Source organism: Periplaneta americana, chromosome 8 (genome assembly GCF_040183065.1).
Source record: "Periplaneta americana isolate PAMFEO1 chromosome 8, P.americana_PAMFEO1_priV1, whole genome shotgun sequence".
Lineage (NCBI taxonomy): Eukaryota > Metazoa > Arthropoda > Insecta > Blattodea > Blattidae > Periplaneta > Periplaneta americana.
This window is the reverse complement of record NC_091124.1, coordinates 48,054,211-48,074,677: the sequence shown is the minus strand read 5'-3', so window position 1 is coordinate 48,074,677 and position 20,467 is coordinate 48,054,211. Positions and strand designations below refer to the sequence as shown.

The 20,467-nt window shown below is 37.4% G+C and overlaps 1 non-coding gene across 1 annotated transcript; it reads left to right on the top strand.

Annotated features, from left to right (window-relative positions):
- Positions 1-4,734: 4,734 nt before the first annotated feature.
- Positions 4,735-4,800, top strand: LOC138705297 (small nucleolar RNA SNORD42). The gene has a single exon (XR_011333688.1). It is a non-coding gene; the product is annotated as a small nucleolar RNA SNORD42 (small nucleolar RNA).
- The last annotated feature ends 15,667 nt before the right edge of the window (positions 4,801-20,467 follow it).

The following is a 20,467-nucleotide window of genomic DNA, read 5'->3' as shown; positions in this document are numbered from 1 at the left end:
ACACCCAAAGGGGAAGTGAAGCAACTGTCTGACTTATTAACGGATTTTCATTTTCCTTACGTCAAGCACTTAAATATAATTTTATACAGCACAAGGCTACAAACTAATGTATAGTACGCGTAACGAAGAAAGAAATGAACAACAAATGAACAATATCACAACCTAAAATTAACCGTCTTCAGAATGTCTCTGCAACAAAGCTTCAAAATCAGGAATTATGTCACTTACTGCCAGACGTAGTTGATCACGAAGATATTTTGTCTGTCAGTTGTGATCTAAATTTGATTTTTACTATTTTAATTGTTGAAAATAATTTTGCGCAAACGTAAGTTGTAGCGAACATGGCTTCAACAGAGCAAGCGAAAGAACGAAGCTTCGGATATTTATTTTTTGGCAAAGATTTGAAAGTTCAACATGTGTCAAGTCCTTACAACTAGCTTTCATTTCACATCACATAGTAAATCAGTGAGTTCAAATTGAAGAGCTAACCGCATTAGTCGTACATCTGCTGAAAAAGGTTCGACGTACAGATATGATGATGATGATGATGATGATGATGATGATGATGATGATGTTGATGATAATAACAATATCACTTAACCTTTTAATGTTTCATCAGTAACATGTAGTATAATGCCGTTTTATGTTATACAACCGTTTTCCTCGTAATACTAGTGAACAAATCATACATTTAATATTCTCATCATATTGACAGCAAAAAAAAAAAAAAATGCGTCCTCCCATCCTTCTTGGACCTTTCGTACATGGTTTCGAGAGAGACATACGCCACTCGCAGGTCAGAGACAAATACAAATGGAACGGAGTTTGACTCCAGTGAGTGAGAGGGTGGGAGTTGGAGAAGGTTAGAAGCAAGCGAAATGCTGCGAGCCACAGTGTCTCGGGAGTCACGTTCTCGCCACGGCTGCTCTACAGCAATGGGCACCTTTGATATTAAATGTATAGAACTACGGTACTTAAATTTCCAGTGCCATCATCAGTCCATAATCGCCGTATTCTTCGTCAACTCCGCCACCTACATTTTTTCTTTCTAATAGTAGATAGTTGTGTATAGCTTTTGGAAGCCTTGAATTGTTCATCCAATCTATGTGGTTTATCCATTTATCACAGGCTGTACATGATTTGTACTCATTGAGCAGACTCGTGACTCGCGAGCGGAACAGATTGCTTACCTGATGTCCAATACAACCCAACTCTCCCCAAATTGATTTTCTTTGTATTTATTTTGAGAGTAGGCCTATATTGGTCAGAGTCCTATAGGCTATATTGAAAGAAATGAAAAGAAATAAAGTTTTCTGCCTATGCAATTTTGAATTTAAGTTCAGTAACTTTGTTGTCACTCCAGATGGAAAAATATTATTTTTAAATGTATTTTACGTTTAATACTGCGATCCTGTATTATTATTATTATTATTATTATTATTATTAGTAGTAGTAGTAGTAGTAGTAGTAGTAGTAGTAGTACAGGATTGTTTCTGATCTCTGATAACAAATTTGAATGACGTCATGTGCGTCAGGAATCACACCGACGACAGCAGAATTGCGGCGAGAGGTGACAGACCAGTAGTGAGTGATTTCATAATCAGAGTGCACGGTGTATCACAGTAGCAATGCCCAAGAAAATCGAGCCTTTTTGAGAAGGGTACATAACAACTCTTTCCGATGTCAAGTACAGTTACGTGAAAATCATAGAAGCTTGCAAAAAAATGTGGTTTCGTTATTTCCAAGAAAGACATCTTCTGTGTACCTAATAAGACTGGCAAAGCTTTGATGATTAATTCCAGAGTGGAAAAAGCAAGCAAATCCACACCCGTCACAAGTCTCCGCACCCCACGAGATGATACAAATTAATTTCATTTGAGTTTTACGAATCTTATTAAGTACACAGAAGATTCTTTCTTGGAAATAACGAAACTTCGTTTATTCCAGGCTTCTTTTATTTTCACTTAACTGTACTTGGGATCGGAAAGGATTGTTGGTTCAATTTCCTTGAGAATTTCTGCTATCAGTCGCTGTGCACTCTGACTATGAGATCACTCACTACTGGTCTGTCACCTCGCGCCACAGTTCAGCTGTCGTGTGACTCCTGACGCATATGATGTCATTCAAATTCGTTATCAGAGATCGGAAACAACCCTGTAGTAGCAATAGCAGCAGTTTCATTTTATTATTATTATTATTATTATTATTATTATTATTATTACTATTGTTATTATTAATGTTATTGTTATTATTTACATTATTATTGGTGGTGGTGGTGGTGGTGGTGGTGGTGTCGGTGTCTGCTTCTAACTATTGTATTTCTGATTTAAATAAGTTTTATTAACTCTAGAAACATATTGCACAGAAATTAATCGATATTACTGTACAATATTTTAAAAGTGTAATACAGAATATTAACAAGGGAAGGGTTTCGGCTCGGACAGGAATTTTTGGTTAAAAATTTGTACAGAAGCTTACCTCACAATGGTGATGAAGACCGTGTAACTCTCCGTTTGGTTGGTATTGGTCAATACACTTCTTTAAAAATGTGCATGAGGATTCTCTATAAAATACATGAAACAGCATGGAGCAGAGCAATAAGCACAACACGCAGAAGCAACACCTGAACAATCTTCTGAATAACACTCCAGTGCTGAAAAATCAAATGCTACCTGAATTACATTTTTAAAGTCTGAGACTTGTTCAGGATTCACGTAACCAGTTGACTGTCAGGAATACCGCAGCATAGGGCAGTATATTGGAGCAGACAACTGGTTATGAATAACAGAGTGTATTTTCATTATAAACACTCGATTTGCCAAGTTAAGTTCTAGATTCTCAGCAAGAGTCCTTGTGTAATGTGGTACATATTTTGTATTGTCTAAGGAAATAGATATCCAGAGGCTGGATATATTTAGTTCTTTTAGGTGGAATGATCATACATTCTATGTCCTAGCCTTGGAATGATTCATTTATTAAGGTTGTGTCCTTATGCGCATTCAGTGAATCACACAACAGTGTACACTTTTGATTAGCTGCAATATTTTTAGACAGAACGTTGGAGAAAAATGTTCTTAAATAGGCTTTAGACATTTTACCACTCGTACTAGCTTTTACGCTAGGCTAGGCTTACGGGTAAGGTGTCCCATCCCCTTAACTTGTGCAGTGTTCTCCCCACCCCTCAAATTGTATCTACAGTGCTCTGAAAGGCAAACCACACATTACACAAACGAATGCTTTTGGGAGCTTTGTAGAGATGTAAAAATGGACATGTATACAAATTTTGGATACGAAATTCCTATTCGAACCGAAACCCTTCCCATGTAAGTATAATGGATTGTGTGCTTTTAATTTTGTAGCATTTTGTAAATAAAACTAAAACATATATTTTAAATGCTTAAAACGACTCAACATGTGATGATACATTTATAACCTACCTCAGGGTATAGAGATAGTTTTAACTCGTCAACTTTTCTCTTGCGATCTTCGCCAACAAAATCATCATACACAGCTTTATGTATGGTGTCGTAGTGGTGCATTCATTATATTATGTTTTCGTCTTCCTTTTATAATTTTCTGACATATAAGGCACTGAGAATGTTCTCCATCTGCTACAAACAAATAACAGTTTTCGCATAACGTATAAAAACAACATGATTGGTGAGCATGTTTCTTTCGTTTCCCTACGTCCATTATGCAACTCTGCGCTCGCGAGTTATTTCTTCGACTCTCCTCCTTCAGCTCAGTGCTCTCCTTCAATGAGCACCGTTTGGACAGGGTTGACTTATCACGATAATTTTCTATTTTTTTTTTTTCATTAATCTGCAAGTCTGCTTGAAGTCTCATGGGATACATACCAAATCCCTGTGGCAGATATCCTTCACTTCAAGTTCTGGGGGTCGAACTGAGACCCGTTTGATCGGTAGCCATTAACTGAGCACCATCTCAACCAAGTGATGCGGTGGTTCTCGGAAGCCGTGGCTCTCCTTACAATGGAACTGCAGAGATCCATGCGGACGCTTTGGAATGCGTGTTCTCCCACAGCGTCGTAATTATAGCGTCGAGCGTTTCCAGGCTTGTGATCTCCTTGACATTTCGCGACTCCCGCCCACATCTCCGGCGCTCGAGCGTCGCTCGCCCATTCTTGCAGTGCCTCGTTGATTCGCTTCTCTGGATTCCAACAACTGACCGCTTACGTCCACTATTCACAAAGCATTACAATGATAATACAAATGTAATAAATTTCGTTATTGTACTGTTATCATTATTATTATTGTTATTGTTATTATCTTCACCACCATAACAAGTATTAGGCCAAATGATTTATTACAACAGTGTATCTCTTCGCCAGGCGACCAATAGATATTCTTCCATGAGGTACATATTCAGGATTTGTACGTGCAACTTTCCATTCTTCTAACTTTTGTTTGTGATACTTGAAAGCATGTAAAAGTCTTCCAGTGGCTTGCTGGTCAATAGAAGGAGTAAGTTGCCACCTTTAAGCCTCTAGATAGGCTTGGAGACAAGTATTTTCTGTCCTGGTTGTTTCTGGAGTGTGTTTACTGTTATGATACAAGGTGTAGGGAAGACTGTTGTACCTTTAAACACGTTTCACATTTTATTTATTTATTTTTTTAATTTTGGGAAATAAAATTTTTAAAATGAAAAAATGCTTGACATAATTATTGAAGATTCCTTTACAACTTCCTGTATGTATGTTCCTGTTTTACAGATGTACTGAGGATGGAAAAAATAAAATGAAGAGATATGTAATGTGTTCAAAGGAACAACTGCAGGTTCATGTACCTTGGAACATACCCTCTTGTAAGTTGGAACACATGGAATATAGGTGGGATTACTGTAAAAACTGACAATCATATTTAAAATGTATTTGCCATCATAAGCCAGAACAGACTTCTCTGATTGAGATTTTATTTCCTGGAGGAGCAATAACTGCTTCAACAGCTTTCTTCAAGGCATCCGGATCAATTGGGGGCCTCTTAACTCCAGACTTAATTCGTGACATGATCTTAAAAATAAAAGAAAAACAAAAACCGATAATATCGTGTACTTTGGAACATGTTCCATGGTACAAGATGTTTTGTGTTCAAAGATACAAGAGGGTGCACTTTTAAACAAATTACTCGTATTATATTTCCTAAACAAAACTACGCCAATAAAAACACAGCACATCCGACATTTTAACTGTAACAATCCCGACTGAAAATTTAAACTGTTTAAATTTTAACCAATCAATATCGGCCGATAGACCAAAAATCTTCAAAGAAATAACAATTTCAAAATTTACATAATATAATTTATCTATCTATCTATCTATCTATCTATCTATCTATCTATCTATCTATCTATCTATCTATCTATCTATCTATCTATCTATCTATCTATCTATCTATCTATCTATCTATCTATCTATCTATCTATCTATCTATCTATCTATCTATCTATCTATCTACCTATCTACCTATCTACCTACCTACCTACCTACCTACCTACCTACCTACCTACCTATCTATCTATCTATCTATCTATCTATCTATCTATCTATCTATCTATCTATCTATCTATCTATCTATCTATCTATCTATCTATCTATCTATCTATCTATCTATCTATCTATCTATCCCTGTCTGTCTGTCTATCTATCTATGTATCTATCTACCTATCTACTTATCTACCTATCTATTTATTACTTTCGGAGGAGGGCCGGTATGAAAGTACTGCAGCCTTAGGCATGTTATGTAAACTCCTTGTATTGGGATAATTTTCAAATCCTTAGGATTGCTCATCAAGAACGTGATTCATTGTTTGATGTCATCTTATCGATTGGGCTATGGCATCCAGTTCTGACGAAGTCCGCAAACGCTACTCCGTCTCCCTGTTTATTTTCCGCCTGAAATCGACGGCATCTTCGCATTTCATGTGCTTGCGTTCTGCTGTATCCTTTGACCCTAAGATTGCGGTACCGTAAATTCCGTTAGACACCAAGGCGCCATCTATCCGAGGGAGCTACACTTACCGGTCTGCCGTAGTCCACTGTAGCAGTTCTGGGGCTGCCTGGGATTTGTGCAGCTCTCCCAGAAAGATGACACCTGTAGGCGAATCTCGGAACAATGCTTGCCACGATCTCCTAGTCGATTTGAAGCTATTAAAGATAATACATGGAGTTGAGTTAATGAAGGCGAAATGAGTGCGATGTGCTTTTATTTTGTTAGTTACTGAAAAATCATATTGTATTGAAATTTAATATTGTATAAATTAAATATTTTTATGCTCCAACATGCCGAAATGTAGTAATTATACACCTGGTAGTAGCCCTTTAATGGACCCTATTCATTATAATTCAGTTGTTCAGCCAATGAGAAATCTCCATTGTACTGATTGTACCATTATAAAACCGCAAGTATCGATTATTCTCGGATATGCAATCGAAAGACAATTAGCGAAAAGTCACGGAGGCTGGAAATCCAATACTGTCGCAGAAGGTTATGTTCTGTTACTATAATAATTAGCGTTAATTGTAAATAATATTCAAATAAATTCAATTTGTCATCTCGTTTTTCTATTCTAAATCAATTTCCAGGTTATATCAAGATAAATCTTCATGTTATTCTCTAGATTATAGCAAGGTCAATGACATTCGTGCCTCGGAAAAAAATCAGTACTTTCGCGTCTGCGCACATCTCACAATTCAGGTCAGTTCCGCTCCTCACTTGCATAACCATAACATGAATACTTATGAATAATTTCAAGTTAGAAATATGGTTGAACATAAAAAGTCGTATGAAACTTGCCTATAATGGTAATTAAGACGCTCGTATGAAAATTATGAAACTCGCTTGCGCTCGTTTCATAAACAATCATACTCCCGTCTTAATTTCTACCATTATAGGCTCGTTGCATAATGTACTATTAGTTACAAAATTGTTTTAATCTCCGGGGGACATCCTGGAATCCGGGGGGATATTCCTCTAAATTCATCACTACTAGTTGCCGCGAATCTATGTATGGTTAACGATTACGAAAACCAGCGGTGAAGTACGCAATGGTTAAAGCTCGGAGACAGGGATGTAATGCTCTCTGTTGCTTTAGATGCAGGCCGGCGCCGCGTCGTGTCGCGTCGCACTGACTCTTGTCACGCGCCCGTCTAGTTTGTAGGTCAATTGAAAATATGAAAAACACCGACAACGCTAGATAGAAAGGAACAGACTAGAAACAATTACAGACGAGTTTGAAAACAAATAATCAAACACGATGCCAGTGTAAGCTCCTTTAATATTCAGAGTAATTGACGGAGTGTCACAAACTCTTAAGGGACTTCTTCCTTAGGTTATATGGAAAAAAGAAAGTATTTAATGTGATTATAGTGTGTTCATTGCCCAAAGCTTATCGTGTTCTAATATATTTTTGAACCCTTAAAAGAAGTAGTAATTAATTGTATTAATTAGACAGATAAAGTATGTGATTATGTCTCGTGACCAGAACATAGTACGAAATGAAAAAATTGTAAATTTATCCTTTGAAGATGAAGGATGGATGGAGCGGAGAAAAGTTCTCTCCGGCATCGGGAATGGAATGGAATTTAACTGAGGGGGGGCACGGATGGCCCAGTACTGCGGCCTGTTGAGATCTATTGCGCTAACCCTCGATATGGAATGAGTTGCCTGCCACAGATCCCCTACGCGCACCGACCTAACCACAGGACTCCCTTAACGACCGACCGGTCCCTCAGCCGACAGAAATCCATATACCATTCCTGCTTCGGCAACTTCTGTCCGAGGCAAAACTCCTCCCCCGCGTAGGTCCGCCTCGGGTGCTCGTTGCAGAAGCCATCCAACGTCGCTGAACTACATTCCACGGAGGCCGGTCGAGAGAGCCAGTAGCTTCGGGAGGCCGCCTGACGAGTGATCTGAAAAACCAGAAACGGGATGATGAGTGAGGAAAGGAAGTGACGAAGATGAGTGGGGTTCCAATCGCCTGATAAAGTTACCTGATATTCAACCATAGGAGTGAGGGAAAAACCCCGAAAAAACCTCACCCAGGCAACTCGTCCTACCGGGAATCGAACCCGGGACATCTGGGCTCGGAGTTAGACTCGCTAACTCCTCAGTAACAACGGTGGACCTCCGGCACCTAGACTCGAACCCGAGTTTTCAGCTCTACGTGCTGACGCTTTATCCACTAATCTTAGTGATTTAAGACGGCGTTCATTCCGTCGGATCCCGGCCACTTAGTCACTCGTAATGAGTGCGCCACTGCACATTAGTGTGTTGGACATTGTGCCACTGTCACACATCTGTGACACAGTGCATGAGGGTTGGCCCCTAAAGGGAAACTAACAGGTGGAGCTTAAACTGAGAGGATTCAATCCGGCATCGGAACTGGAATCCGGTGTGGCTTAGTGGATAAAGTGTCAGCACGTAGAGTTGAAAACCCGGGTTCGAGTCCCGGCGTCGAAGAGACTCTTTCTCCGCTCCACCCATCCTTCATCATATGGTAATGCAGAATTTCTGAACGGAAGTATACCCACTTCACAATAATCCTTTGAAGAGGTCGAAAAATTCTATCTTGGAGCACCAGTAACAAAACATAAATGACACTCGGGAAGAAATTAAACCCAGAATAAGTATAAGGAAATGCCTCTTATTATTCGTTTGAGAAGCTTTTGTCATTCAATCTGCTCTCAAAAAACTGTTAAAATTTATAAAACAGTTATATTACCGGTTGTTCTGTATGGTCGTGAAACTTGGACTCTTACTTTGAGAGAGGAACAGAGGTTAAGAATATTTGAGAATAAGCTGCTTAGGAAAATATTTGGGGCTAAGAGGGATGAAGTTACAGGAGAATGGAAAAAGTTATTCACTGCAGAACTGCACGCATTGTATTCTTCACCTGACATAATTAGGAACATTAAATCCAGACGTTTGAGATAGGCAGGGCATGTAGAACGTATGGACGAATCCAGAAAGGCATATAGAGTGTTAGTTGGGAGACGGAAGGGAAAAAGACCTTTGAGGAGGCCCGAGACGTATATGGGAGGATAATATTAAAATAGATTTGAGGGAGGTGGGATATGATGGTAGGGACTGGATTAATCTTGCTGAGGATAGGGACCCTCTGGCCTCCTAACTAACACTCTATATGCATTTTTTAATTCTCCCATACGTGCTACATGTCCTGCCCATCTCAAACGTCTGGATTTAATGTTCCTAATTATGTCAGGTGAAGAATAGAATGCATGCAGTTCTGTGTTGTGTAACTTTCTCCATTCTCCTGTAACTTCACCTCTTGCTTCAATAGAAGAAACTACTCGATCCGCTGTACGTTTGGGAACAGAAATGCGCTGCCTGTTTATTGTATATTACCTCTGATGTACAGATATGATCTCAGGAATATGCTGGTAATGGGGGAATTTAAAACTTTGTGAATCGATCTATACCGGAGGAGTGCGGAAAGTGGTAATAAATACTGCAGTAATATAATCCGATCTCAGACCCTACAGTAACAACACTCTATGCACCATACAGGCGTTGGTCTGTTGACAACAAAACTCACATATCAAATGAACGCGTTCTTACGACATTTAGTTTTATATAACGGAATATATGTGCGGAAATTATATAGAATAGTACATGTCTAGCAAACTGGGGCAAAAAGTGAGAAATCAAGTGCCAGGCGGGAGACACTGCACATGTTACGTGCAACGGACGGCAGCTGTATGCAGGTAGCAGTGCATGCTCGGGTGAAAGTACGTGAGGTACTGTGTAGTGTATTACACACGTTAGCACTGACCTCTCTCGTACCTGTCTTATCAGAAAGCAGACAGCTACAAGTTTCCACGTTCGCATTTAGTTCAAGAATTCAACTGCTCTCAACGCACTTTCATAACAAATGTGACAATTAATAACATTGTTAAATTAAAGAAAGAGGATACTGAAAATTTGAAATGTTTTGTTTTCTCCTTGAAACTTACAATTTTTTTAAATTTAAATTTGAGTATTAGGTTAAAAAAAAGCAAAAGGCAGCCCAAATTTGGGAATTAGCACGCAGTTTGTAAATATTTACAAAAATTGATATAAATCAGTTTTTATTTTAGATAGTTGAAGTTCTTTTCTGATCTTCTTAGAGGGACAGGCGGCTTCTAGCCGCACGATATTGAGCAATAACAGGTCTGTGATGCCCTTAACACCGGGAGGATTGACAGGTTGAGAGCTCTTTCTTGATTCGGTGGGTGGTGGTGCATGGCCGTTCTTAGTTGGCGGAGCGATTTGTCTGGTTAATTCCGAGTCCAGTAATGGAATATGGTGCTGCATGTTGGGATCCTTACAGATTAGAACATATTAAGACACTGGAAAAGATTCAAAAACGGGCTCTCAAGTGTTGTCGCAAAAATTCACCATTAAAATGGGACACACTCACAGACAGGAGAACGCGAATTCGATTATGCGCATTACGGTGAGCCTGCCTGGAGAGAAATAAAAAATAGGTTGCAACCGCCAAATTACTCTTCAAGGAACGACCACTCATATAAATTGAGCGAAAGAAGGCAAAGGATTGACACTGGAAAGTTTTCTTTTCTCAATCGTACTATCAGGGACTGGAATGCTTTGCCTGCAGACTTACTAAAGGCTTTACCAACAACCAAAAACGTATTTAAAAATAGGCTTAAGGACCTTACTAATAGACGGTAATTATACACAGTATTTAAAGGGTGTAAATGATATATTGTTATTGAAGTGCTCTATCAGTGAAGAATTATGTTGTGTCAGTGAAGTGTGTTGTGTCAGTGAAGTGTGTAGTGTAAGTGAAACGTGTTCCTGTCAGTGAAGCTTTATAGTTTATAGTGGCAGTGCAAAGTATTTGAACAGTGAAATGTTTTTGAAGTGTTAGTGAAATCAGGATAGAATCAGTGAAATGTGTCGTAGTTCCAGTGCAGTGAGTGAGTTGACAGCGAAATGAGTGTAATGTTGAAAGGTACTTATGCAGATATGAACATATCATACTCGAGGGTTTTAGTTCGAACTTAGGTTTAAGATACAAATTGATTTATTTCAAATGTTATTTTAAGTGATCGTTTAATTTAATTTAGGATATTCCCTGTTGTTGTTGTTATTATTATTATGATTATTATTATTATTGTTGTTGTTGTTATAAATTGTTAGTATTAATTATTAGTATTATTATTAATTGTATTTTTAATTAATAAGTTTATTATTGTCATTATTGAGTGTAATTAGTTACCACTGCCACCTGGTATATAGACCTACCCATTGCAATATGAATAAATATATACATTAGATTCACAGGAAGATTTACTGCAGAATGGCTTCACTTGATTTTTAATATGCTTTACAAAACATTATAATTGATTTTAGAATATCATGGATTTCAGTTTTCGAATCCACTTGCAAATTATTTATTATTTTCATATTCAATTTAAACATAAAAATTCCAGTGAAGCCGAACCTTTTTAAAGAGTATGTTTAAGATCTGTACAAAATTTGAGTTTTCTATTATTTATAGCTTCTGAGTTATATCAATTTATTTGAGCACGTTGAAAAAAAAAAACAGAAAAACACATCTAAGGAGTCACTTATTATAAATTCTCACTTGAGGAGCCAAGCAATGATCGTTGTGATCTTACTATATTTACTACTTTTTTACATTTTTTGCCTCATTTTGTTGAGCAGTTGCTCACAAGTTTTAATATTATTTACAAGTCAAGCTTTCTATTTGCTAATTCTACCCATGATTTGTAACTGACAAATGCACTACAAAACATAACTGCAACCTATATAATAAACACTATTTCCATACTAAGTGTTTCAGACACTACAATAACTAATATTCTATCAAGATGTAACAACCACATATTTATATTTTAGATTAAAACAATTTTCAAGCATGTCTGACAGAAACAACTCAAAGAATAATACCATCTCCTGCTATCTAGTAAATAAAACGAAAAACTATTGAAGATAGGGCTGTCACAGTATTGAAGAGTGAAATTATAGGCCTATAAAATAAACAACGAAAATCAGTTTGAGAATGCGGTAAATTTGAAACAAATGAAATTGGAAAGTGAAGTGGGCTAACAGAGTTTTAAAATGGCATAATTAGATGTCATAGCATTGAGTTAGGGGTTAAATTTTATTTTATTATAATATATTCTCTACAGTCATGATTATTTTAAGCGAAAGAAAAATTATCTGAATTTTAGTCAAATTTCAATATCGTCTTCCCTTGAAGTAATAAATGTTTCAGTAACGTAATGAAGACATTGCTTATTTAATAACTGAAAGCAAAATTAAGTAATTGAACGGCCAAATACGCAAGACCATAAATGAAATATAATCTGAGTGTAAATAGTAAATAACAGAATATATTATATATACATACACTAATGTTTGTGGAAATTGCAACACCAAGAAGGATATATCTGACTGAAATAAAATTGATACCACAGATTAGGTACATGACAATACACAAATGATTAGAATTACAGAACTGCACCTGATCTGTGACCGTGAGATTTCAGTATGGTGTGAAGCCTCCATGCGCTGCAATCAGAGCCTCTAAGCGTCGTGGCATGGAATCAGAGAGGACCTGGATATCTTCCTGAGGAATCTCCCTCAACGCAGTTTCTATGCGAGTCCACAAAGCATCAAGAGTGGGCGCTGGAGGACCATGACGAACAAGTTGCCGACCAACCATATCCCAGACATGTTCGATGGGCGACATGTCTGGCGAACGTGCAGGCCAGGGAAGCAGTGATACCCGTCGTTCTTCGAAGAAGGCTTGCACAATCCTCGCCACATGTGGCCGGGCATTGTCCTGTTGAAATATGGCATGTGGAGTTGCTTGAAGGAGGGGCAGTACCTCGGGCTCTAAAACCTCCCTCATGTAGCGGTTGCTGTTCAGGTTGCCCTGAATACGTAGGAGGCGAGATCGCATATTGTATCCAATGGCGCCCCAAACCATCATACTAGGCGTTTGTCCTCTATGCCGCTCAACAATGTAGACTTTCAGATTGCGTTCACCATGGTAGCATCTAACATGTATGTGGCCATCATTGTAGAACAAGTTGAAGCGGGACTCGTCCGAAAACACTACATTTTGCTACTCAGCACGCCAGTGACTGCGTTCACGTGCCCATTCCAGTCTGGGGGCTGATGGTTTCTGGACAATGGAAGCCGACGCAACAGCATTCGAGCCAGTAGTCCAGCCCTCGAAAGACGGCGACGAACCGTTGACGCAGACAGATCCACACCCGTTGCAGTACTCCAACGTCGACTCAACACTGTGGATGAAGCTGTACGGTCCGTCACGGCCATGCGGACAAGATGGCGGTCATCCCGTGCTGTGGTCACATTACGTGGTCCTGTACCCGCTCAACTCTGTGTACGACCCTCTTCTATCCACTGGTTCCACACACGCATCACTGTTATAGTAGCATGCCCTGTACGAGCCGAAATGTCACGGTATGACAAATCTGCTTTCCGGAGGTCAACCATTCTGCCCCGTTCGAACTCACTCACGTGCTGATATTGCGCCCTTCCACGTCGACGAGGCATACCTGCACTAGCTTTCACGTTTCCACCTCGTTTGGAAGCTCTGCCCTGACTGAGCAAGTCATAACACTGACCTTGCTGGTGATACAAGAGACGTCACTGTTGGGCCTATGTGTACGCCATCTCTCTGGAAACGTAATCAATTATTATTGGTGGTGCACTGTTCTACACATCTCCCGAGTTTGTAGTCGTTCGGGCCATTCTTTCTGGGTGTTGCATTTTTCACTATTTAGACGATTTCATACACTGCAACTACCCACTTATCTCTTCAAGAAAAAAAGTTTATCGCTGATCGACTTTCTACTTCAAAAACATATTTTCCCACATTACAGTATAGTGTAAAACAAACCTCATTAAGAAGTCCTACGTTTGTTGTATTGAGGTGACTCTAACATCTTAGAAATCTGCAAACAATACTCTTCAACAAACTTTTTTCCTTATTAGAATCTGACTACTTTTTGAGTTATTAAGTATAAAAAATTCGAAAATATTCTGCTTCATTGAAAGTCTACGTAAGTAACGCCTTCTCCCCTTTTTGGCTGACAATTAGGAAGGAAGAGATGAATAGTATTGTACTCCAACCAGGAGAAAGTCTCAGGGGAATGAGACGCAGCGGAGTAATGCAGTGAATGAATGTTGATGTCATAAGATGTCATAAGGTCACACACGTAGGTACACGCATCTCCATTGGCTAACTTTCAAAGCACAAACGATAACACTGATACACACATTCTTATACTAACCTAGTTGCAAAATTAGATCACGGTTAATCTCCTGGTCTTTTAATCCCTCCATACAGGAAATAACATATGCAGGAGAGCGCATGTTTTTTAAACTGACGTTATAACGGTAATATTATCTATCTACTTCGCTCCAGTAGATGACGAAATAGTAAGCACATTTCTTTCACGGTTAATCTCCTGGTTGGAGAACGGTATTAACAACCAACGGTTTCTGCAAGAATTTTCTGTTGTTTCTCATTGTCTACATCAGACATTGACATTTTTCTTGGTTCTCACAGGAATTGTCTTTTGTAGAATTCTTGCTTGTCTTTTAACTCGTACACAAAACCAATGGTTCTGTTTTCGAAGAAATTTGACATATTTGCGTTTTCGCAAGAATTTTGTTCAGTATTTTATACCGGTTCTGCTTGTCTTTTAATCCCCTGCATACATTCTCAGTGGTTTCATTCAAACAAGACAATATAAAGAAAAAGTTGAGGATAAAGAAAAACGATGAACAGCGTATGGCAGCCGCGGCGAAAATGCGACTTACGAGCACATTGTGGCTCGCAGTGCTTTTCTCTCGCTTCCTATATATACCTACAACCCCCACCCTCTTACTCATTGGAGTCAAACTCCTTTCTATTTGTATTTGTTTCGGACCTGCGAGTGGCGTATCGTCGCAATATCTCTCTCGAAACCATGTACCTCTATAAAAAACTAAAGTTTCAAGTAGGATGGGAGGATGCATTCTTTTGCTCACAATATGATGAAAATATTAAATCTATGATTTGTTCACAAATATTACTACGAAAATGGTTGTATAACATAAAACGGCATTATAAGTTACTACATGTTACTGATGAAACATTAAAAGCTTAAGTGTTATTATTATTATTATTATTATTATTATTATTATTATTATTATTATTATTATTATTATCATCATCATCATCTCTGTACGTCGATTATTTTACAGCAGATGTACGAATAATGCGGTTAGATTTTCAATTTAAACTCACAGATTTACAATGTGACGTTAAATGAAAGCTAGATGTAAGGACTTGACAGATATTGAACTTTCCATATCTTTGGAAAAAAAATAAGTATTTGAAGCTTCGTTCTTTCGCTTGCTCTGTTGAAGCCATGTTCGCTGTAACTTACGTTTGTGAAAAATTATTTTCAACAATGAAAATAGTAAAAATCAAATTTAGATCACGACTGACAGACAAATACCTTCGTGATCAACTACGACTGGCAGTAAGTGACATAATTCCTGATTTTGAAACTTTGTCGCAGAGACATTCTGAAGACAGTTAATTTTAGGTTGTGATAATGTGTCCTATGTTTTCTTGTTCATTTCTTTCATCGTTACACGTCCTAAACATTAACTTCCCCTTCGGTTGTCCGCCTCCCTCCATAGGTGCTATGCACGTTGCAGCTTACACAGTGGCTCGGCGCACCATGGCCTTTTCGCCACGGCTGGCGTATGGTATCGCTTATGGGAAAAACGGTAATATTATCTATCTACTTCGCTTCAATAGATGACGCAATAGTAAGCACATTCCTTTGACGGTTAATCTCCTGATTGGAAAACAGTATATTGTGTCACTCTTTAAGTTTGAAGCATGCGCAGACCAACGGAGTTTTCTAAGTTGTTCCCCTATAACAGTGCATCTAATGCTTTCTTTGTAGTTTTGTTAATTGGTGATTTGAATACAACAAACTTGTGAGGCAGTGTTGTTCTGTGGTTGTCGTTAAACTTCACCCCTGTGCGGGGCAGGAAGACCCGCAAAGTTGTACGCCTGCCTCTGAGAGTGACCGGGCCCATCGACGCAGCGAGTCAGTATATATAGCCACTGAGGCTTCCATCTCTCTTGGTCGGCCGCCAACACCAACCAAACAGATAACCCTACTTTGCTTCGAAAGTGGTTTTGACACCCGTAAAATAACACTCACATTATACTGTCAACAACATATTATTACTAGCCAGCGTTTCCAGGATGAACGCGGTGAGAGTGGACAAGTTCTCTCTCCTTTCCTCTTCACCTCCCTTCCTCTCTCGCTCTCTTTCTCTCCCTCTCTCTGCGCTCTGTGAAGAGCCGCTATATCCGGCTCTTTGATCGTTCGTGGGCTTTTTAAAATTTTAATTACCCAGCACTGGAACGTATACACTGACCGAAGATGGAAAATTGACTCGCCATAGCGAATGGAACTGTGTGGATATGCGGCTCGCTTTTTTCCGAGTTCATAAATAATAAATACCTATGATTGTAACTCGGTCGTGTAACACTTCGGGAATTCAGTATGTGCTGCAGTATAAAACTCTTAGGTATATGTAACTACATGGAATAGTCCCAAATACGACTCTCGTAAAAGAAATAGTTCGCTTTACCTTTAATCTTGAGAATTGATTGAAAACTGTTCCCACAGTACTTTATTGTTGTTGAGAGATTCTTTCTTTAAGGTACTTTTCTACCCTTGGGAGAAAAATTTGCAGTTTTTATCCAAATTTTAAAAACTCTTTTTTCCCTGGTTGACAATAATGCTTGACATAATGACACAAACCATTAATTTGTAAAACACATATGAGGAGGTACTTTTCAATTCGTATTATGTCCATTAAAGCAAAATTTTCAGGAAAGAAGAGAAACCGTTAAATCCTAAACCTTGGAGTTAAATTTAAATTTCAGTGTCCAAAACTATTTATAGATTTAGAGATTCAGTATCTATTTTCATTGAAACCATTTTCAAAATGGGTTTATTCATAAATCACAGGAACAGTATGGACATAATATGGTTTGATGTGGAGAAAAATATAAATTCTGAATTTTGAATATGCTTCAAATGTATCAAATTTATTTACATAAACAAAACATAATACAATATATATATATATATATATATATATATATATAGGTATAGGGGAAAAAGCAAGCAATCCACCCCCGCCACAAGCCGCACCCCACAGACATGATACAAATTAATCCCATCCAAGCTTTACCAATCTTATTAAGTACATAGAAGATGCTTTTCTTGGAAATAACGAAACCACATTTTTTCCAGGCTTCTTTTATTTTCACTTAACTGTACTTGACATTGGAGAGGGTCGCAATGTACACCTCCCAAAAAGGCTCGATTTTCTTGGGCATTGCTGCTGTGAGACACCGTGCATTCTGACTATGAAATCGCTCACTACTGGCCTACCACCTCTCGCCATAGTTAAACTGTTTTGCGACTTTTGACGCACATGACGTCATTCAAAATTCGTTTCAAGAGATCGGAAACAACCCTGTATAGTAGAAACAAACTTTCACACACTGGGAACCAATAATCGACCGATACTGAGCGGCAATAGACAATTAAGAATTAGCACCAAATCATTTAGTGCAAAGAACTTAACGCAAAGAAATTGTCCTTTTATATTGACGAGGACTTAATATGGTTTGAAATGGACGAAGAGGTGGACAAAATACGATTTGAAGTGAACGCTATATTTGAAGCCTTGTTTGCTTGGGACCTAATAGCTAGACGCGAATTGACTTCATGCGGAAATGATATAAAACTCAATTACGTCAAAAAGTGGACTTAATACGATTTGAAAAGTACCTCCTCATATATGATCATGTGCAATGCATTAATAAGATATATTCAGAAGTAATTAATCTTGAATACAAAGTAATATTTTATATAATTTGAACTTGTTTTACTGTTCATAATTTTAATTTTTTGTGTTTTTTTTTTTTGTTTTTCTATAGTTGTTTCAATTATTGTTATAAATTGAAGTAGATATGAATATTCATTTAGTTTTAACCATCACGAAAATAGATTATTAAAGCAATAATTAACTCAACTCTAGTTTATTAGTTAATTTATATATATATATATATATATATATATATATATATATATATATATATGGTTCTAATATGTTTATTTTAAGATTGTTTATGTATATATTAAATGGTTATTCCAATCACTGTAAAATTAATGTGCCACATGAGATTGTTTGAATCTGTGCCTGAACATGCCAAATAGGTGAAAACGTTAGCATTAAATCTTTTAATTTCAATGAATTATTAATACTTTTAAATATTTGTTGTTGTTTTTAAATATTGATGTCCTTTAGACTGAACAAATAAAATAAAGATTAATATTATATTAAATTGTTTGTCATTGCTGTGAGTTCGCGAGAGGTATTGAAGGTCTTTCCAATTTACTGAATGGGCGTTGTTTAGCAGGTGCCTGACAGATTTGTAACTGGATTGTTGGGTAGACGGAGTGAGTTAATTGGTAAACCGACATAAATTTTCCACGTCTATGAAAATTTGCGCATTCTCAAGTCACTGACATATATTATAAGATTTTTTTTCATATTTACCCTTAAAATATCTTAATCCTTCCTATTGAATAACACCTGGTGTAGATGTTAACTGAAAAAAATATGTGAGAAATACACTAGTGGGCAATATTGCCATTTCAGTTCTTAAAACCCGATAAGATACAATGAAGAAACCGCTAAATTCCTATGTTGTCAATGTAACACATTTTACCGCTGTGAGTGTTAAAAAAAACCTGCTAAACCCTTATATGAGCAATAAAAATTTCATAAATTTTATCCGCTAAACTAACACTGAAAAACGCTAGATCTAGCGGGAAAATCGCTGAATTGGCAACATTGCTAGTGGGACTATAGCGTTGATTTTCTGTATTGATTGTTGACCAAAATAATATGTCTATCATAGACTTACTGTAAATAATAAAAATTTAGACGCTTATTTTCTGTTATAGTCCTGTTTTTTTTTCCCCCCGGTTTCAACGTTAGTTTCCGAATGGTTTTATATAGCTAGTTTTATCTATAAATTTAGATGAATTAGGGAAAATTCCTCTATGGACAGGTTTATGCTTATTGCAGGTTCCGTTGTAGACAGGTTTTGTTGTGTATATTGGTTATCTTTCTTCTTTAATTTCTGTGTTGAATAATAATTACCTATCCTTTTCAATTCACTGTATTGACAACCAACGGTTTCTGCAAGAATTTTCTTCCATAGGTTGGTTGTTTATTATTGTCTACGTCAGACTTTGACATTTTTCTTGGTTCTCATAGGAATTGTCTTTTGTAGAAATCTTGCTTGCCATTTAACTCGTACAGAAAACCAATGGTTCTGTTTTCGAAGCAATTTGACATATTTCCATTTTCGCAAGAATTTTTTACAGCATTTTATACCGGTTCTGTTTGTCTTTTGATTCCCTGAATACATTCTCAGCGGTTTCATTCAAACAAGACGCTTTGAAGAAAAAGTTGAGGATGAAGAAACACGATGAGCAGTGTATGGTATCGCTTATAGGAAAAATGTCTTATTCCTCAACTGTTATTTTTATTGTGTAATTTCCCTGACTATTACACTCTTACTACGTCATACTACTTTTGACCAATAAAACGGTACGAAAGGACGTATTTCAACCAATCATGGCTGCTTATCGCACAATTTTATCGCGTCCCTAGCATTTGTTTAATTTTATCGCGTCCCTAGCATTTGTTTAATTTTATCGCGTCCCTAGCATTTGTTTCTTTGTTTGCCAACATTTGAAACTGCGCTGGTCTGGACGTCAAAAAAATATATATATAAAATTACAAACCACTCCAGTCGATGCACAGCAGTTTCAAATATGACTCGCATTGGCATTCAAGAACAAGAATTAATAAAAATCACTGATCATACCTATGCATTTTCTGAAATCCTATTTACAAATAAATGAAGAGCACCATTCGGAAATCCTAAATAAGTTGAATACACCATGTAGGTCTAAATCAATGAATTCCACTTCTATTACGCACACGTCCAATATAACATCAATTAAACCACCAACCACATTCAAATTTGAAAATTGTACATTCAATAATTATTCCTTTTAAAATTATTCATTCGGAAATCCTGAATAAGTTGAATACACCATGTAGGCCTAAATCAACGAGTTCCACTTATATTACGCACACGTCCGATATAACATCAATTGAACCACCAACCACATTCAAATTTGAAAATTGTACATTCAATAATTATTCCTTTTAAAATTATTCATGTTTATTTTTTATGTCATCGTCGTTAATAAAAACTTTTCTAACACTTGCGTATATTAGTTAGGTTATGTTAT